This window comes from Bos taurus, chromosome Y, assembly GCF_002263795.3.
Source record: "Bos taurus isolate L1 Dominette 01449 registration number 42190680 breed Hereford chromosome Y, ARS-UCD2.0, whole genome shotgun sequence".
NCBI lineage: Eukaryota > Metazoa > Chordata > Mammalia > Artiodactyla > Bovidae > Bos > Bos taurus.
Window position 1 is genome coordinate 24,170,666 of NC_082638.1, and position 21,882 is coordinate 24,192,547.

Consider the following 21,882-nt stretch of genomic DNA (forward strand, 5'->3'; position numbering starts at 1 on the left):
AGGCTGCTCTGGTCATTCCTGACTTAGAGGCTTCGGAGCTTCTCCTCCTCAGATGCAGGCCTGAAGTAGACACACAAAGTCATGGCTGTGGCACTCACAGGTGTGGCCCTGCCTGGACTCTACTCAGCTATGCCTTTGGAGCCTGCCAATTGCCCAGTACCACACTTCCTTCAGGGTCCACCAGCACCCATCCTGTGCCCTCATGCCGACCCATCCTTCTGCTCCTGCCTCTGTACCTCCTCCTCCTCCTGAGCAGCAGACCCCAAGGAGCAGCAGAAAGGATACCACTTTGGCCCAGAAGCCAGGGATGCCCTGGATAATGGCACTCCTCTGAGCCAAGTCAAGCTTCCTCCTCTGATGGCTCTTGCACATGAACTAAACATAGGCCCTGCAGTTTTTCTCATGCTCAGAGCTCAGTTCCACTTGCAGGGTGGCCAGCGCCTGCAGTGCATCTAGTGCCAGAAGCTCATTCAGGCCTCCCGGCCGTTCCTGCCCCTGATCCTCTAACATCTTCTCCTCCAGGTTTTGGAAGGACCCCTGTTGCTGCTCCTCATCAGCCAAAACCTCCACCTCCTCCACGATGTCTTCCACAAGCAGCTGGAACACCCGCCTGATCCCCGCCACGTCTCTGTCCACCAGGGCCCCACCATCCCCTGCCACCTCCACCCGAAGAGGGTGGCATCTTTGCCTGGTGTGACAACTGGTGGCTGCAAGGTCGCAGCCATGCACAGCATCACGAGGGCAGGCTGCGGGGCCCCATCCCCCTGAGCATCCTGGGCTCACAACTAAGAAGGTCCAGTGTCTCAGGACGCTCCCGCATTTCTCTGACCACCTCTCATGCTCTTCTTGGCCCTCGCCATGACCTCAGGCTGGGTCAGATGTGAAATGATGGGACATAATAACATCAAAACAAGTGGTGTGCAATGGAGGCCCAGGCTGCAATAAACCTGTGGGGCCCACTTGCTTTCTCGGGGTGGGGAGTGGGAGGCATGGTCGGGAGGCAGTGGCTGGTGTATCTGGGGTGGCCTGAGGCTGAAGAAAGGGGTGGTGGTCAGCGCAGGACCGGGTGAACAGGCTCTGGGATATCAGCCAAACAGGTAGGGCCCTAGGCTGTGAGCCATGCACATGCTACTGGCCCAAATCTAGACCAATGCCTGAGAGGGTAGTAGTCGGCACCCTTATGGACACACCCCTAGACCAGAGGGCATCTTCCGCAGTTCCTGGGCTCCAACTCCACCACGTGGCCAGATTCTGCTCTAGGGAGCTATCAGGTTTTGCATCTGCCGCTAGCCCAGGCGCTGTCATTGACCTGGATCTGGAAATTCCAACCACGGGTTCCTACTCCACAATCTGAACAACACACTCCTGTGTCCCACAGGACCTTCAATAACTTGGAGCTCTCCCTGAGTATCCAAAGGATACACAGGGGCTCCAAGTGGCTGGATACTTTTCTCCATGGGGCAGAGTACCTGTTGCTGTCCAGATGCTAGGGGAGTAGGGAAAAAACCCACGGTTTGCAACAGTTGATCTCCATTGTTCAGGGACACCAGAGCCTTAGGGTACAGAGCTCGCTCTGTGTCTCTTTATCTCTGCTTCTGGCCTAGCACTGTTTTGGGCGATCCTTCTGTGTGTGTACCAGGGCTGATGTCTATGGGTCTCCATCTCTTTTAGTGGTTCTGTTCCCCTTTGCCACTGTCTGGACACCAGCGCTCATACAAGAAGCTTATCCTTGGCTTGAAGGCAAGCCCTTCTCCTCCTGAGTGATATGCAGTAACCTGAGATCAGACCTTTTTTTTTTTTTTTTTTTTTTACTTTAAATTTATTTATTTTAATTAGAGGTTAATTACTTTACAATATTGTATTGGTTTTGCCATACATCAACATGAATCCACCACAGGTGTACACTATCAGACTTTTTTAGTCCACACGTTCAGAGAGTGCTTTCTCAAACTTCAAAGCCAACAGTGGGCGGTCACTGCTAAGCCTCAGAAGGGGTTGGGTTACCCTCCCTCCCTTGCTGGATAGACGTAAACACTGCACAGGTCTTCAGCGTCTTGGCCACACTTTGCACAGAGGGAGAAATAGGGCATGCTCTGCTGGCATGAGGAAACTCTTTGAACCTTGTTTAAACACCTACCAGTGAGACGCTAAGGAAAACTCCCTGTTAAGTTTTATGACTCCCTGGTGACCAAAACATGCATGTCTGCCCATTTACCCTATCGAGACCCTTTCAAAGTGCTTCTGTTCTCCATGTGAGAACACGTACCAGCCTGCCCAGTTGCCCAATCCAATGGGGCCAGGAGCAGCAAGAGGATCAAGCTAATCCATCCATCCTATAGTCCTGACCCCTGATATATGCGTTCTTCAAAGAGTACAAAGAGTGATGTTTCAAACTGGAAGACTATGCAGGTAGCAGGTGCTTTTGCTGCAGTGGTGGCCCATTTATGAAACCTCAGAAAAAAGGCAAAGGAAGCTCATGCTCATGGCAAGGTCAGGGAAAGAAAGCCCAGAGTTTGATAAGGATTGAACAGCCCTTGTAGCTGCATGTCCAAGGGGCTGTGGAGTCACCCACCATGGCTTCTGTGTCTTGGGATTGCAGTCTGTTCTGTTTCTCGGATCCTCTGCACTCTCACTGGTCACCCCCAGGCACTTTCTTCCTGCCTCTCCTTTCTACCAGGCATCCTGGGTGCACCACTGTAATTCCACTTAGAATTGCTCACTCAGTGAGATAACAGGGATTGGTACCCTGGCTCCAGTGCTTCTGATGGCCAGAGTATGTACCTTTCCCTATGACCTTCATGGTTTCGCTATCCAACTTCCTTCACCTGGTTAGGTTGGTTTCTACACCTCATACTCACAAGTGTACTGTCAGGTGCTTTTCATGCACATATGCACACACATGCATGTATACACACCAACATCCCTGAGAGGAAACTTGCACATATGCAGAAGTACAAACTTTCTTGTCCAGGAACATCAATTTTGGTAAGCACCCTATTTTCTTTGTCCTGGTTATTTTCTTTCACTTTCTCATCGATCATGTGAGGTTGCACTTCTAACTCTGTGACTTAGCCTCAAAGGTTACAAAATTTGGCATTTGCTCCTGACAGGGACCGATCTGTAGAGTATCAGGCAGGGTTGTAAATGCTCTCCCTGGAGAGCTGAATGACATGTGCCTGTGTTCTGCATTCTCCCATCACCTTGGAGAGCTTCACAGTACCAGTCACGCTGGCCTGATCCATTGCCTGTGCATTCTTTCAGGAAACCAGAAAACAAGGACGTCTGGGCTCAGCTGACTTGAAGAACTGCTTTCTCAGTGTACTTCTATCTAGGTCATTCCTGGTCAATGTTGTGTCCCTATTGCTAGCCTACCACCCACAACATTCTGAGTGAGGCCCCCTGTTCTTTCTACCTGTGTAGCTTTCTGTGTTTACCTATCTATCTGTGCTTCCAAGAGCTATCTCACTTTAGCAGGAAAAGGCCAAAGAGATGCCCGAGTCTCCAAGGGCCCCCAGAGTCTGCGAGAGGCCTGGGTGTCCAATGTTGTGAAGAAGGTGTACATAGATAGAGGGTCTCTTCTGATACAAGGCATGAAACCCGAGACCATAATGGTAAGGTGGCATTCCTACAGGTAGTCCCTTCTGTTTATTCCTACCCAGACCCATGGAGTCCCCAGACAGATGATGGTCTGGAAAACCTGCCCTTTCTGGGCCCACAACTCATGCCTCCCTTGGGCAGAAAGCAGCTTTTCTCTCTCAAAAACACCAAGAGGGCTTGATTCCACCCAGGCCTCATTGATTTGCTAAATGCAAATACTCTCTTTCAGTTGGTTTCATTAAGCCCAGGTAGAAATCCCTACAGCCAGGCATCCCTGCTTACCTACATAGCCCAAGTGCCAAGTAAGCCAGTCCTTGGTTGGGCAAATGGGCATCCAAGATGGTCACCTGGAATGCAGTTTCCCTCTGAGTGTCACCTGGTGCAGATTGTCTACAAGAAAATCAGAGATTGTGATCTAGAGAGACTGCCAAAATCCTCCCCCAGGCGCAGACACTCACCTTTGCCCCTCAGGCCCCCAAAGCCAGGGGAAAGACCCAGAAGAAAGAGGGAATTTATGTCAGGGCTTTCAGCACGATCCATGGGGTATCTTTGGCAGGACTGCTATTGCCTTTCCCCTGGACCCTGAAAACCAGCAGGCCCCAAACTTCCCCCAGGGGCTTCCCTATCTCCCACTCTCTCAAATTCCCATGGGACATGCAATAAGCCCACCATCCTTGCTTCCTCCCTGTTCCCTCCCTCATAGGCACACCCCGGCAGAGGAGCACACACGTACACCAACACCTGCACTTTCTTCACCTTTCTGCACTGCCAGAGAGGCTGGAAGTGACTGGAGGTATGCCACACTCTCACCTTGTCTCTCCTAGGATGCCTGTGGTTTTGCACGGACAGGCTGCCTTAGCATGTCTCACATTTTGTGTCACATCATGCCAGTGTATGCCACCCTCATGGAGAGAGGGTGCTGGCTGATGGGCTGATCCTGGGAAGCACTGGCCCAGGACCTTCCTGGGTCTGCTTCTCACATGAGTGGAACAAGTCTCCAGTACAGCAATCTGTGCCTATTTCTCCTTTGGGTCTCTGTCCTTCTCAGCAAGACCTTAGCCTCCTCACCCATCCCAGTTCCTCTGTATCCACATCCACCATTTCCACAGGATGGCCCATGTCCCCACAAACTGTGGGCTCCACAGGCAGTGGTTTTAAAGCCCCACCCCACCTGATATGCCCTGGGTGAATCCACAGACAATGCACCCGCTCTTCCTGGTCCACATACAAGAACACAGAGAAATAGTGAGCTTGTTTTTGCATTTTGTCTCATTGCAGACTTCTGGAGCCAAGGTCCTGAGTTATCTCTGGCCATCCTTTCCTCATTCCCATCCTGCAGATGGTCACTGTGGAGATAGGGCGATTAACCCCCTCAGACTGGGGACGTCTTGTGCCTTCTGTTCTGATTGCTCGGCTTTTCCTCTCCTGTCGTGTTTATCTCTGTTTTTCCCCTGGGCTGGACACACACAAACACACACACACACACAGAGACACACATACAGGCCACACAAGCACACATGTGTATACACACACAGGCTCGATACGGGGACACAAACACAAACAGGGAACACAGGTGTTTCAGGAGCTGAAGATGCCCATGTCCAGCAATGTCTGAGATGGCATCAGTAGGCACCATGTCCTGCACTTAGAGCTCTCTGTCCACCTCCTCCCCAGCACTTCCCTATTTTCTGAAGGCAGCCTGAAGCCTCTTTCAGTGCAGCAAGTGTGCTCATGGTGAGACACTGATTGGTGGATGTGTAAAATCACAGAAGATCCCAAAGTCAGCACAGAGGTGCACTGGGATCCTGGAGAGGATGCCCTTTCAATGATAGCCCTTCCCAGGGTAAGGTGCAGGAGTGTAGGGCCCAGGCAATCTTAAACTCAGTGAGCAACAGGAGGCTGGGGGATGGGAGGACCCACTGAAAGATGATTCTGACAAATATACTTCATTCACTCTGCCTCTAGTAGTATCACCTAGGCCTCTTGCACTGCAACCACAGCTAAATTGAGGGAGACTTGCTTCACTCACGGACACACTGAGTCCCCAAGCCCCCAGTCTCAGCAGGTCATCTGCTACATGCATGACCCAGAATCTGGCTCCACAGACAGGTTGCATGTGCTTGAGATATCCCCATTTGGGAAAGGACAGTGTCCCGGCCACTACATGGCTGTCACTACAGGGCCCATCTCCAGACGCCTTCACCACATGTATTTCTGTCAGTTACCGCTCATGGCAGAACCTTCCTTCCTAGGGTAATACCTCACAGGATCGTCCCATGCGTCTTCGTCAATGATCTGCTAGAGGCACAAGCAAGATCAGCCCGGGGCGGACCAGGCACCCCAACCCACCCGTGAGCATCCAAGAACTCCAATATCAATCATCACCTGTATGCAAGCCCAAAGCAACCGCACCTCAGCAATCCTGTTTGATTCTGGGCAGTAGTGGCCTGATAACCAGTTGAGAAAGTTAAGTCTCCTGATGTCCAGCCTGTGGCTTGTGCTCCTCGTTCAAAGTCCCAGAACCAGTGGACTGGAATAGAATAATGTGCCCTATAACCTCCAGAAAGACAGGGAACACAGGGGCTGATTCTGCAGGTGGATCATCCACCTCCTTACACACCTACACTCACCACCCTAAAGCCACGTTTTACCAGTGATATCAAGGTAATACTCCTTAGTGATCATCATGTTCCAGAAGTCGGAGTTGTCCCAAAAGGAAAAGATCAGCTTGCAGTGAGACCTTGGATGGTTCTGCACCTGCACCTGCCAGGATAGGGATGAGGGTAAAGGTGCAAGCTTCGAGGTGCCTCAGCTTGCCTCCCAGGCAGGCATTAATGGCTTCCATGACTCCTCTGCAAAGTCTCACAACACAGGCATATGGCTAACACGATCCTCCCACTCCCCACCAGGTCCCATACCCACCCATCCTCAGGCCCCCTCACTGACCTTCAAGTCGATCTCTTAGCTAATAAAGTCTTTATCTTGGTTGCTGATCATGACAGAAACTTGAGGGTGGTTCATAATCTGCTTTAGGTCAAAGAGCCATTCAGGCCACATGCTGGGCCAGAAGATCCAATAGCAACAGTCCTAGTCTTGGGTGAAATAAGCACACTGGAACAGGAGTTTCCAACGATGCTGGGTACTTCCACTTGCCCAGCCACCACTGATGTTCTCAGGCCCTGAAATACCATCAGACACGCTCATGGCTCCATGTTCCCTGTGGTGTTTTGCATCTGAGGTGGTCTGCATCCCCCAACCAGGGGCTGTTTCTCATACCTACTGTCCTCCTCCTGACTTGTGTGTGCTGGGTAGTATCATGTCACTGCTTACCTGGTCAGGATTTGCAGTCCCTGTTTCACATTGTGTCTTCAAGCAAAGGGGTGGTGTGCCTGTGTATGTATGTGTGTGTGTGGGTGGGTGTGTCTTCAACAAGAAAGCCCTGGGTCTTTGACCTGCTTCCTGTCTTCACAACAGATGGTAGGCATGTGTCTGAATTCGTCTGGCACTCAGAGCAGATGAGAACAGCAGCCCCTTCCAGTTCCACCTTGCTTGTGGACCACCTTGTGCCTTTTCACTGCACTAGTGAGTGCAAATACAGGGGTTCTGACTGACGGGCATAGGTCTTGGGACTCCTGCTTTCTCAGATATTTCCCGGGATCATCCATATATACAACAATAACTGTCTGCCGAGGCTGCTCTGGTGTACTGTCTCTGGTCATTTCTGGCCTCGGGTGCTGCTCCTCCTCAGATGCAGGCCTGAGGGATACACCCAAAGTCATGGCTGCGACACTTACAGATATGGCCCTGCCAGACTCTTCTCAGCTGTGCCTTTGGAGCCTGCCTCTCCCCCGGACCATACTTCATTCAAGGGTCTCCCACACCTTCCCTGTTCCCCTGCCCTGTGGCCTCACCTGTTTTAGCAGGATCTTTAGCACAACCATCTTGAAGGTGTTTTTGCCATTCTTAATTTGGCTATAAAGCTCACAAATTTTAACAGTACAGTAACACAATTTTTCTAATGTGCACTGTTAAGAGTTTGGTGAACTCTTGGTGAGTTTCTTGGTTTCAGTTAGAAAGCCCTACATTACTCTCAGGGCTGTAGAGTCTTCTGAAACTGAGGGAAGACTACAAATATTCCAGACTAATTTGATTATGATACATTTTTCTAAAGACTTAAACAGTTTCTGCTTCCCCGCCGCCCAAAAAATTACCCCTAACTCCTGACGATCTTCATGATTTTATTGGGAATCTGGTAGAATTGAGATTCCTCAGTGCTTAGTAATTTCATCAGTAAGCTGTTCTGAGGTGAAAAACACATTGGAATTAGTTTTTAAATTAGTCCTAGACATAGCAATCAGGGGAAAAGGAAATATATGGAATACAGATTGGACACAAACAAACTATTACTGTTAGAAGATGGCATGTCCCTCCACACAGCAAACACTAAGGATGCCAGCAGAAAATTATTCGAGCTAATCAATGAATAGAGTTAGCTGCAGAATATAAAATTAATACTCAGGAATCACTTTCATTCTGATACACTAGCAATGAAAAATGACAAAGAGAACTTAAGGAAAGTATCTCATTCACCATCCAATGAAGAGACTCAAATATTTAGGAATATATTCCCCCAAAGAAAGCAAGGACCTGGTACAGAAAACTCTAAAACCATGTTGAAAGAAATCAAAGATGGCACAAATAGATGAAAAAGTATACCATGTTGTTGGATCAGAAGAATCAATATAGTGACCATGAGTATACAACTCAATGCACTCTATTGGTACATTCATTCACCATTGATATTCTTGGATTCAACTGTGGAATCCCTATAAAAACAACAAGGATGTTTTTCACTCAACTAGAACCAATAATTTCACAATTTGTGTGGAAACACAAGAGACCTCCAATGAGCAAATCACTCTTGAGAAACAATGGAAATGGAGGAATCAGACTTCCTGACTTCAGATTATACTAAAAGCTACAGTCATCAAGATAGTAAGATACTGGGCCAAAGACAGAAATACAGATCAACAGAAAAAAATAGGAAGTCCAGAAATGAAGCCACACACCCACGGCCACCTTGTCTTTGACAGAGGGGCCATAAATATGCAACAGACAAAAGACAATCTCTTGAACAAGCAGTTCTGGGAAAACAGGTCAACCACATTAAAATAATGAAATGTTTTCTAATGACACACACAAAAACAAATGCAAAATGGATAAAGACCTAACTGGAAGGCCAGAAACTATAAAGTTCTTAGAGAAAACATAGGCAGAACACTCTCTGACGTAAATCACAGCAGGATCTTCTCCTGTATGTCCCACCTCTCAGAGCAATGGAAATAAAAACAGAAGGAAACAAAAGTGACCGATCAAAACTTCTAAGCTTCTGCAGAGTGAAGGAAACTATAAGCAAGGTGAAAAGACAGCCTTCAGAACTGGAGCATATTACAACAAATCAAACAACTGCCCAAGAGTTAATCTCCCACATATACAAGCAGCTCATGCAACTCAATACCAGAAAAACAAACAACCCGAGCAAAAAGTGGGCAGAAGAACTAAATAGACATTTCTCCATAGAAGATATACAGATGGCTAATGAACACAGGACAGATGGTCAACATCACTGATTATCAGAGAGATGAGTCAATACCACAATGAGATGTCTTCTCACACTGGTCACAATGACCATCACCCAAAGCCTCAAACAAGAAACACTGGAGAGGGAGTGGTAAAGTAACCAGCTTACACCGTTGGTAGGAATGAAAACTGGTATAGCCACAATAAACCGTATGGTTTTTTAAAAACCTGGAAAGAGAACCACCATATGACCCAGAAATCCCAGTGCTTGCATACACCCCAAGGAAAGCAAAACTGAAAGAGACACGTGTACACCAATATTCATCCCACGACTATTTACAATAGGTAGGACATGGAAGCAATCTAGATAGCCACTGCAGATGAATGGGTAAGAAAGTGGTGGAATATATACACAATGGACTATTACTCAGCTGTGAAAAAGAATGCATTTTAGTCCATTCTAGAGAGGTGAGTGAAACAGGAGCCTATTCTACAGAATGAAGTAAAGTCAGAAAGAGAAATACAAATACTGTGTAGGAATGCATATGCATGCAATTTGGAGAGATGGTCATGATGATCCCATATGCAGGACAGCAAAAGAGGCAGAGATGGAAAGAATAGACTTTTGGACTCTGTGGAGAGGGCAATGGTGGGATGATTTGAGAGAATAGCATTGAAACATGTACATGACCATACGTAAACAGATAACTGGTGCAAGTTCAGTGCATGATGCAGGGCACCCAAAGCCAGTGCTCTGGAACAACAAAGAACAATAGTCTGGGGAGTGAGGTGGGAGGAAGGTTCTGGATGCGGGAACACGTATGTACCGGTGACTGACTCTTGTTGATGTAAGGCAAAAACTAACCCAATATTGTAAATTGAGTATCTTCCCATTAAAATAATTTAAAAAAATGAAACGGTTGCTTTCTGAAATTTCAGTGTTGGGAGTCCATGGTACAGCATATCTTCTGCATATCTTCTGAACGTATGTAACAATGTCTGATTTGAATGAGGGCAGTGTCAAATTTTGATGCCAAGGGCCGTGTTCCAATATTCTAACATCCTACGAAACAGAACTGCTAAGTTTCCTTTAAAATATTACTTTGTACTCTCCTCCAGGGCATCTTACAGAATGTTTCAAGTGACTGGAGAGGAAACAAAAGACATCACTCACTTTTTAGCACCAATTAAAGTGGGGCAATCAATTCTGAATAAAGTTTCTAGGCCTGACAAAAATGTACCTATACCATTTCTACATGACATGCATCAAAATAATTGTTCCATGGAAAATTGCACATAAGCAACTCAAGATGAAACACTATGCCTCACAGGTACTAAACAGTGAGAATAAAATGTGTTGTCACCAGTGTGTCACTTCATTCAAGTTCTTACGTCAAAATACTACAAACTGGCTTCTCAACAATGGAAAGTTTCACTTCCAGTTGTGGTAAGTCTAGGATCAGTGTGCTGGTAGGGTCAGGGTTCTGGTGTAGATCCTCCTCTGATTTGCAAACTGCTGGGTTCTTGCTGCCTGTGTTCATGGCGAGCCCTCTGAGGTCTCCTTCATACACGGAGAGATTCCTTTCCCAACAGTTCCTCTATGGTGGCAAAAGGACATCCCAGAGGGCCTGCTTCCCAATACTATCATCTTCTGGGGTTAGGGCATCAGTATACAATTTTTAGGAAGATACAAACAACAACAACAAAACAAGTGTACAACAGTCAGACCATGACAACTAACGAACACAATTTAAGTGTAGATTAAATCTTTGGACAAACCTGTATGTGTTTGTCCACAGAGAAAGTTTTTCACTTTGTCATGTGTGCAGATTCTGATATTTTTGGCAAAGGGTTGAAGAAAGATATGTAAAAAGACTAAATAACCAGGAAGTTTTGATTATCCATGAAGTCAACTTCTCAAATTTTTTCTTCAGCATACTAAAACTAATCCTCCATCTCAAATACATTCAGCATATAAGGGTTGAGGACCTCCACAGATTAAGTACCTCAGACCACATTGGTGAAGTTTTTCTTGAATTTATTTATGTATACACTCAGTTTATAAACTTGGGAAAGAAAACCCTAGCAAAGTGAAATGAAACCATCTGAGAGTTTACTCCCCCTTTTTTATTTTAGAGAAACCAGTTAAATGTGTATTCCCTATAAATTCTCAGAAGAAATGTGTTTCAGAAATTACTTGATGAATGGTCTCTCACTACAAACGAGTATAATTGTATTGAGTCTAATGAACTAGCCCTGAACTTTATTTCATCTTACCACAGAGGATATATTCAAAGCACATTGTTAAAGACCAAGGGTAGTATCCAAATTTGCAGGAAAATATGTACACACAAATACACACCAGTGACAAAGAGTAAGGACAAAATACACTGCGTGCAACACTTTCTCGAATTTTTCAGTGGCTCTTTCTTCCTTTCCCTTATCTCAGCTAAGGGATAAATTTATGAAAGTCTTAGTTTATACAATTTAGTTATGAAATTAGATTTTCACTCAAACAACATAATTATATGATTCATCAAATTCAGCACTATCTGGTTATAACACATATGACTTTTGAGAATGAAATGACATAAAATCTATTTTATCTGTAAAGGATCACCTAGTTATTTTATCCTTAATGGTTGTTGTACTTGAGAAATATTTAAAATGCTAAGTAACAACACTCTCAACAAACAGGTCAAAACTTTCAATGTTAAGAAAACTGAAGATTACTTAGTATAGAATGTCTGCAACTTCTAATCACATGAATTGAAAATTATGACTCCACTCTGTCTTCTGAAAGCTTCACTTTGGAAATGCCCTTCTTATGATAGTGGCAACACAAAATGATGAAAAGAATAGATGTTAATAAATGGTGTAAAACACTTGGGCAATGTCTGTAAGAAAATAGCCCCTTTTATTAACCTAAAATGCATATTTCTTCTTTCCTTAAATTCTATCAAAAATCTCAAGAAAATATCTAAATAAGTGGAATATATAGAAAGACTCCCAAACAGACGAGTTCATACTCGTCTTATGATGGTAAGACAATTTATTCAAAACATGTTAACTGGAGGCAAAACAGCAGATGAATCTTTTCACTTCTTTCTTTCTTCCCAGTGTATTCACAGCAGATATTTTGGTCTTTACACCTAAGTTCCATTATATTGAAAGAACCAAGAGTTAACATTTTCCTCAAAATAATTCGGCCTCATTAGTTTTTAAAAGAAATATGACACTTTAAAACAATGAAAATACACCGCCCTTAATTTAAGGCACTGCTGCTGCCAAGTCGCTTCAGTCGTGTCCGACTCTGTGCGACCCCATAGACGGCAGCCCACCAGGCTCCTCCATCCCTGGGATTCTCCAGGCAAGAACACTGGAGTGGGTTGCCATTTCCTTCTCCAATTTAAGGCACAGTGTGCTTTAAACTACATTCATACTGAAGTTTTACTCTTCTCAAAGGTGATGACCAAAATTCAAACTGTAGAACGATCTTCAGACAACTGAGTTCAATTCAAATGTGTACGTGACAAGAATATCTGATCTACAGAAAAATTAATTCTTGTAATAATACATAAGGTATCTTCTTTACACTACTTAGAAAATCAATCCTTTTGAACTAAAGTTAAGGACACCAACAAGATAGTTTTCTCAATACTAAATACTAAACTGCTAAATACTAAAACACTGAACTGTAGAAGAAACTGCTTGTAATCAATCTTTGGTTCAACAGCTTTATTCCAGAAAAATCTTCCTAACTACAAATATATCACAGAGAACAAACTCACAATGAAACTGCTAAAAGAAGTTCACTGCCAAGTAAGTATTTATCTGATTCCCATTTATCTTAGTATTTCTTAAAAGGCCTATATGTCATCAGAATCTTCACTCTTACTCAAAAACTTATGTATTAGTGTGTTAGTCAATCAGTCATGCCCAACTCTTTGAGACCTCATGGACTGCAGCCCACCAGGCTCCACTGCCAAGGGATTTTCCAGGCAAAGATACTGGAGTGAGTTGTCATTTCCTTCTCCAGGGGATCTTCCCAACCTAGGGATTGAACCCGGGTCTCCTGAACTGCAGGCAGATTCTTTACCAACTGAGTTACAAGGTAAGCCATCCCCACCCCCAAAACAAAAAAACAAAAAACAAAAAACATAACTTTATATAATAAAATGCACTGTAAAAGAATAAAAAATAATTGCTATCATGTTCAAAATGTGACTTTACTACACTTCCTCTTTGTTGTTAGTAGAAACTTATTTTAATTTTTCCAAGCTTACTAGAGGACGAATAAAATACTTTTGTCTCTAAGAAATAAAAGGGATTTAAAAACACTTCCACAAAGCTCCACGAGAAAACTGAATACTTTTTTCCAAAAAATCAATACCAGTACCATAAATGTTTTCCTTGATTAGCTGAAAACAGGTATCATCTCTTAAGAATTGTTTTTAAGAGTGTAAAAGAGGCATTCCTTTAACAATTATTATGTACAAGTCTAGGACTTGTGAGCTTTTTAATTCCCCACCAAAATAACATATATTAGGAAGAGAATCCATTATTATGTTGTTAATATTCTGAAGTATTTAATACATACTTAAAGCAAATTTAAGCATCTGTGAAAAAATACAGAAAAGAGAATTCAGAAACGACTGTTTCACCTAAATACTAAGTAGCAAATACTATGAGACGACAGGGAAATGTAATAACTTTGATATTAACCACCATATTCTGGAAGCTCTCCATAAGCCTTCAGACTTCTAGCTTCATCTGCATTGTACTTTAAAATTACATCAGCTTTGTGGTCCTTGGAGAAAAACAAGGAAGGATCAAAACTGGTTATGCAAAGAATCATCAGTTGCCTCATAAATTCCTTTCAAGTTAAACACACTTAAGATAAACCTCACTAGTCTCTCATCTTCCATGTGTCATCTGCACACACACACACACACACACACACACACACACAATCCTCATGATGAAGTTTGCATGCATGACCAAAGTATAGACTAGGAAAGTTATGTATACAATGCACTGAATCAAAGAAAGAAAAGGAAACACGTGGGGTGGCAATGCAGTCTTTTCCACACTCTAACACTGTAGTTCAAACTGAAAGTGGTATTATTACCCAAGAGAAACCTTTCTATAACCCATAGTTGTTAGAGTATCTTACCAATTTGAATTCTCTGTGGTGCTTTAAAAAAAGATACCGTTATCTTCCTAAAACCTGACAGACCTGAAGTGAAGTCTTTGTGTGTTTATGATGCAAATATGCCTGAGAATTACTGCCTTTTAGGGTGTTCACTTTTCTCCATTTTAAAGAACCTGAATCACTGACAGAGGAAAACATTATGAATGCTTACAACTAACCTAGAAAAGGCCTAAAGAAAGACAACTGAAAATATCAGTCATAGAACTGCAGTGGAATACAAACCAACACTTCTCAAACTATAATGTGCCCCAAAAAACATATACGTATTTTGTTAAAACTCTGAGTGTAACTCAGTAGTGAAGAGATAAGCTAATAACCTGCTCATACAATTCCATAGAGGAGTGATCCTGCTATTATCTTTAGATTATGATTTGAGTAGAAAGGGTTTGTAATTACCCACAACAGATTAAAAATCAGAAGAGCTATTTGTAGCTTAAGGGATTAATAAGATTGTGGTTACACTGCCCATCAATCAAAGAATTTAACTGGGAATTAACTATTATTTGATCCATTTGCAGGGTTCTATGTACTCTTGCCTGGAAAATCCCATGGATGGAGGAGCCTGGTGGGCTTCAGTGGAGTCGGACATGACTCAGTGACTTCACTTTCAGTTTTCACTTCATGCATTGGAGAAAGAAATGCAAACCCTCTCCAGTGTTCTTGCCTGGAGAATCCCAGGGATGGGGGAGCCTGGTGGGCTGCTGTCTATGGGGTCACACAGAGTCAGACATGACTGAAGCGACTTAGCAGCAGCAGCATGTAGTTAAACTAAAATAAATGGACATGAAAATAATACAGTTTTATGGACAGATTCTATGTTTTTAGTCATCAAATACAAAAATGGAAAGGTTATCAATGGATGTTCCAGATAACAAAACATAAAAACGCCAAAAAAAAAATATTGAGTAAAACATCAGGATATAAAATGAATATACTTACATCAGTTGTAATATTAATGCATCCATATTACCCAAAGTAATGTAAAGATTCCATGTAATAACTATAACAATCCAAGTAGCATTATTATTTCCCCAAAGTTATATGGAACCTCAAACAATGCAAACTGCCAAAGCAATCTTGAGAGCTAACAAACATATGAAAAGATGCTCAACATCACTCATTATCAGAGAAATGCAAATCAAAACCACTATGAGGTACCATTTCACGCCAGTCAGAATGGCTGCGGTCCAAAAGTCTACAAGCAATAAATGCTGAAGAGGATGTAGAGAAAAGGGAACCCTCTTACACTGTTGTTGGGAATGCAAACTAGTACAGCCACTACGGAGAACAGTGTGGAGATTCCTTAAAAACCTGGAAATAGAACTGCCTTATGACCCAGAAATCCCACTGCTGGGCATACACACCGAGGAAACCAGAATTGAAAGAGACATGTGTACCCCAATATTCATCACAGCACTGTTTCTAATAGCCAGGACATGGAAGCAACCTACATGTCCATCAGCAGATGAATGGATAAGAAAGCTGTGGTACATATACACAATGGAGTATTACTCAGCCATTAAAAACAATACATTTGAATCAGTTCTAAAGAGGTAGATGGAACTGGAGCCTATTATACAGAGTGAAGTAAGCCAGAAAGAAAACCACCAATACAGTATACTAATGCATATATCTAGAATTTAGAAAAATGGTAACAACAACCCTGAATGCGAGACAGCAAAAGAGACACAGATGTACAGAACAATCTTTTGAATCCTGTGGGAGAGGGAATGGGGATGATTTGGGATAATGGCATTAAAACATGTATAATATCCTATAAGAAATGAATTGTCAGTCCAGGTTTGATACAGGATACAGGAAGCTTGGGGCTGGTGCACTGGGATGACCCAGAGGTATGGTATGGGGTGGGAAGTGGTAGGGGGTTCAGGATGGGAAACATGTATACACCCGTGGTGGATGCATGTTGATGTATGGCAAAACCAATACAATATTGTAAAGTTAAAAAAAAATAATAACAATTATAATAAAATAAATAAATAAATAAAAAAGAATAAAGCTCGAGGACACACACTTCCTGCTTTTGAAACACAACTGTTCAAACAATATGGCACTGGCATTCCACCAGTAATGCAGATCTTGGAACAAAACTGAGCACTCAGAAATACAATTTTTCAAAACCACCGAACTAACACTTATGAAGGGAACCAAGATCACAGTGTAGAAAAGACATCCTCTCCAATAGACAGGACTGGAAAAAAAGTACTTAACATAAAAGCAGACCCCCTTTCTTACACTAGAATCTACCTAAAATTACCCTGAAATAGATCAGAGATTTAAACACAGAGCTGAACCTATAAAAGTACTGCAAGAAAACACATTATACAACTACCAAATGCCACTCTTGCTCTTTGCTTTTGGTATAGGACACCAAACCCATAAGCAACACAAGCAAAACCTAGTAAGTGAAACTATCACAGTAAATTGATTTTGCACAGAAAAGGACACTGTCAACAACAACAACAAAAGACAGTGTACTAGATTGGTAAAAATATTTGCAAATGATATGACTAATAAGGGGTTAACATCCAAGGCAGATAAATCCTGCCATTTGCAACTACATGGATTAACCTGGAGAGTAGTGTGCTAAGAGAAACACGTCACACAGAGAAAGCAAACACTGCAGGACTTCATTTATATGTGGAATCAGGACTGAATACAAACTCATCAAAGTTCAGGGATGCTCCTAATCTCTCAGCTTTGAGTGACCTGGATTTTCTGCACAAGCCTGAAATGAAGAGAAGGATTATCAGTTGCCTGGCTGAGTATATAATGTATGCCTCACCATGCACAGAGCCTAAAAACAGAGGTTGAGAGGGCTGCTGGTTTTTAATGAAACCTCAAATATGGGCTGTCTGCTAGGTTATAAACAAGCATTCAGTGGCCACACACAAGGAAAAATACATACCCTACAGAATCTGTTTCAGAAATCATCCAACAAATGATGACAAGAAAAAGCTCTGGGAGAAGAAATCTGATGTTCCCATTTCACCATGTTATATCTGCATTTTCTAGTTTTCAACAACAACAACAGAACAAGAGACACACAAAGAAATAGGAGAAGGTGTCTGGTCACATAAGGAAATAAGTAGGTAATACAAAGCATGGCTCAGAAAGCCTAGAGGCTGGACTTAATGGAGACTTTACATCAGGTAGTATAGACACAAAGAATACAAGAAACAAGGAGTATATATATATATATATATATATATATATATATATATATATATATATATATATAATTGTCAAGAATATTTCACTAGAGAATCAGGATATACAGATTATTTAAAAGAAAACCAGTGGACATGAAAAGTGGAGTTGCTGACTTCAAACTGTCACTGTACATCACTAATAGAACAATAACACCAAAAAACAAACAAACAAACAAACAAACCAAGGAAACAGAAGACTGAAACTTTACAAATCAGAAAGTCTTAGGTATTTAAAGAAAACATGACCTGATAACAGAATAGAGAGAAACAGCAATTATTTCACTCAAAATTTAATTAAGCACAAGTGATGGATTTGACCAAGAAATCAAAAGGATTTCTGTCTCACAAGTCATATTCCAAACATTGAAACCATATTGAGCAAGTATTTCTGTAAATATTCATCTCAGATTTATAACTTACACTTTAAAAAACCTAGTCTATGTCTTAGCTTTCTAATATGAGCCCAAAAAAACCATTTTTGGAGATAGAGGTTTTGCCTTATTTAATTGCATCATCTGCAGCAGTGGTTTCTCAAACTTGGATCTGAGACCTTTAAATTTAAAAATCATAACTGAGAACCCAATATAAACTTACTATTTTTTTTCTTTTGATGAAAGAGAATACTAATGAAAATCACTGTCATATGCTACTGTTCTTATTTCAGCAAAGGTCAATTTTCAAAAATATTTTAAAAAACAAAACTGGAGGGAGTCCTCTGGTGGTCCAAAGATTAGGACTCAGGGCTTTCACAGCAGTATTCTGGATTCAATCCCTGACTGGGGATCTAAGATCCCACAAGCTGCAGTAATGTCAAAAATTAAAGAAAAAATTGAATGAAAAATGAATACTCTAACTCTGTGAAATATATTTCATAAAATACAAAGATATCTTCATTTTACTACAGAAAACTGAAAAAGTCAACCTGCAGCATAAACCCTGAAAACCTAGCACAGATATTTAAATACACTTGGATTTTAAATGAGGACAGAATGCTGAGTTGTAGTATTTATCCAAAATTTTAAGATAATGTGTATTGCATATTGTATTAAAATAAGAAAAGAAACAACCAGTCTTCCCACAGAACACATATACCATAAGTCAGCCAGAATCCTATCATCTTAAACATAAGTGGATCGTAACAAATTTTGATAACAGAAGGATGAGAATCATAACTGGCTAGGAGAGGCCAAATGCATTTTATCACATCAGTAAAATAAGGATATTAATGATTCCTAAATTCAAGAACATTATAAATTTAAGTGTATTTGATACCTGATAGTCTCAAAGATGAACCAATATAATATCTGAAGTATTTATCCAAATCTATAAAATAAAACACAGTATATTATATTTAAAATACAAACAAACAATAGTATTTGATGTTAAGCCATACTTAACCCAATACAAAAAATACAGTTCACAAAGTGTGTGAAAACTATCTGCTAAAGATTAGGGGAAAACTACAGATGTGTGGTGTGTATGACGTGTGTGTGTGTTCATGACTATGAGACAAAATCTAGTTATAGATAGTTACAGTATATTAAGCAAAACTAAAGTTAGGCAGTTCAGTTTGGGTAAAATTTTCTAATTTAGTCTATTAAAATATACAGAAATTTTACTTCAACTAAAGTCTTTTAAAATTACAAAAGCATAGTTCTTTGTCACATAAATTACTTTTATTCACAAATCTCTCTGGGCATGTTTAGTTATTTTAAACAAATGAAAATAACCCATCTACACAAATATGGCCAACTAGTTACCAATCTACATCAATTCAGGCCCCAAATTACTAACTGGAAAAGAATGATTCAAGAGAACAAAACTGTTTTTTTAATCAAAAAAATTAGGGTTGAAAGAACTTTAAAACAATATGATCAATAAATGTGCCAAAGTTACTAAATAAGATGGTCTATCATGTTCCAATTTCAAATGCTCCTAATAACACCTACAGCTGTTCCCACAAATCAAAATCTTACGCAGGACCACACACTATCAGTTCAGTTCAGTTCAGTCGCTCAGTCATGTCCAACTCTTTGTGACCCCATGAATAGCAGCATGTCAGGCCTCCCTGTCCATCACTAACTCCCGGAGTTCACTCAGACTCATGTCCATCCAGCCATCTCCTCCTCTGTCATCCCTTTCTCCTCCTGACCCCAATACCTCCCAGCATCAGAATCTTTTCCAATGAGTCAACTCTTTGCATGAGGTGGCCAAAGTACTGGAGTTTCAGCTTTAGCATCATTCCTTCCAAAGAAAGCCCAGGGCTGATCTCCTTCAGAATGGACTGGTTGAATTTCCTGGCAGTCCAGGGGACTCTCAAGAGTCTTCTCCAACACCACAGTTCAAAAGCATTAATTCTTCGGCGCTCAGCCTTCTTCACAGTCCAACTCTCACATCTATACATGACCACAGGAAACACCATAGCCTTGACTAGACCGACCTTTATTGGCAAAGTAATGTCTCTGCTTTTTAGTATGCTGTCTAGGTTGTTCAAAACCTTCCTTCCAAGGAGTAAACCTCTTTTAATTTCATGACTGCAGTCACCATCTGCAGTGATTTTAGAGCCCCCAAAAATAATGTCTGACACTGTTTCCCCATCTATTTCCTATGAAACGATGGGACTGGATGCCATGATCTTCATTTTCTGAATGTTGAGCTTTAGGCCAACTTTTTCAGTCTCCTCTTTCACTTTATCAAGAGGCTTTTTAGTTCCTCTTCACTTTCTGCCATAAGGGTGGTGTCAACTGCATATCTGAGGTTATTGAAATTTTTTCAGGCAAGTTTCTTCCAGTTCAGCATTTCTCGTGATGTACTCTGCATAGAAGTTATATAAACAGGGTACTGCCTTGACGTACTCCTTTTCCTATTTGGAACCAGTCTGTTGTTCCATGTTCAGTTCTAACTGTTGCTTCCTGACCTGCATACCGATTTCTCAAGAGGCAGGTCAGGTGGTCTGGTATTCCTATCTCTTTCAGAATTTTCCACAGTTTATTGTGATCCACACAGTCAAAAGCTTTACATAGTCAATTAAGCATAAATAGATGTTTTTCTGGAACTTTCTTGCTTTTTCCATGATCTATCGGATTTTGGCTATTTGATCTCTGGTTCTTCTACCTTTTCTATATAGTTAATTAGCAATTAGACTCATTTTGTCTTAAAAATAATTTTCAGGATTTTTTCTTTCTTTTTTTTCTTTCATGGATTACTATTTTTGTTAAGAGTCTAGGACATTTGTTTCATACACAGAATTTGTCTGTTTCCTCAAGTGCAAACATATCTGGCATAAGTCCAGCCTAGGTATCACAAATCATTCTTTCTAAATATAAATCCTATTATGAAAGTTATCAAGGATTTTCTAATTTTATGGATTTATATTGCCACATAAATCACTATTTTTGAAGTCTCCACAGGTAAATGTTTTAAAGGTAAGTTTTGTATTAAAGTAAAATATATATCCACACTGACCTTTTGTCTCAAGCTTCCTTGGATAATAAATAGAGGCAAACCATAGAATGGAAAAGACTAGAGATCTCTTCAAGAAAATTAGAGATACTAAGGGAATATTTCATGCAAAGATGTGTACAATAAAGGATAGAAATGGTATGGACCTAACAGAAGCAGAAGATATTAAGAAGAGGTGGCAAGAATACATAGAAGAACTGTACAAAAAAGATCTTCATGACCCAAATAATCACGATATAATGTTCACTTACCTAGAGTCAGACATTTTGGAATGTGATGAACCTTAGGAAACATCACTATGAACAAAGATAGTGGAGGTGATGGAATTCCCCTAAAGCTATTTCAAAACCTAAAAGATGATGCTATGAATCACTCAATTTGCCAGCAAATTTGGAAAACTCAGCAGTGGCCAGGGGACTGGAAAAGGTCAGTTTTCATTCTAATCTCAAAGAAAGGCAATGCCAAAGAATGCTCAAAATACTGCATAAATGCACTCATCTCACACACTAGAAAGGTAATGCTCAAAGTTCTCCAAGCCAGGCTTCAGCAATATGTGAACCATGAACTTCCTGATGTTCAAGCTGGTTTTCAAGAAGGCAGAGGAACCAGAGATCAAGTTGCCAACATCTGCAGGACCATTGAAAAAGCAAGCAAGTTCCAGAAAAGCATCTACTTCCACTTTATTGACTATGCCAAAGCCTTTGTCTCTGTGGATCACAATAAACTGTGGGAAATTCTGAAAGACATGGGATTACCAGACCACTTGACCTGCCTCTTGAGAAATCTGTATGCAGGTCA

The 21,882-nt window shown here is 41.6% G+C and overlaps 1 pseudogene; it reads right to left on the bottom strand.

The window, feature by feature from the left end:
* Positions 1-321: 321 nt before the first annotated feature.
* Positions 322-897, bottom strand: LOC132344654 (testis-specific Y-encoded protein 1-like; annotated as a pseudogene).
* Positions 898-21,882: the final 20,985 nt, after the last annotated feature.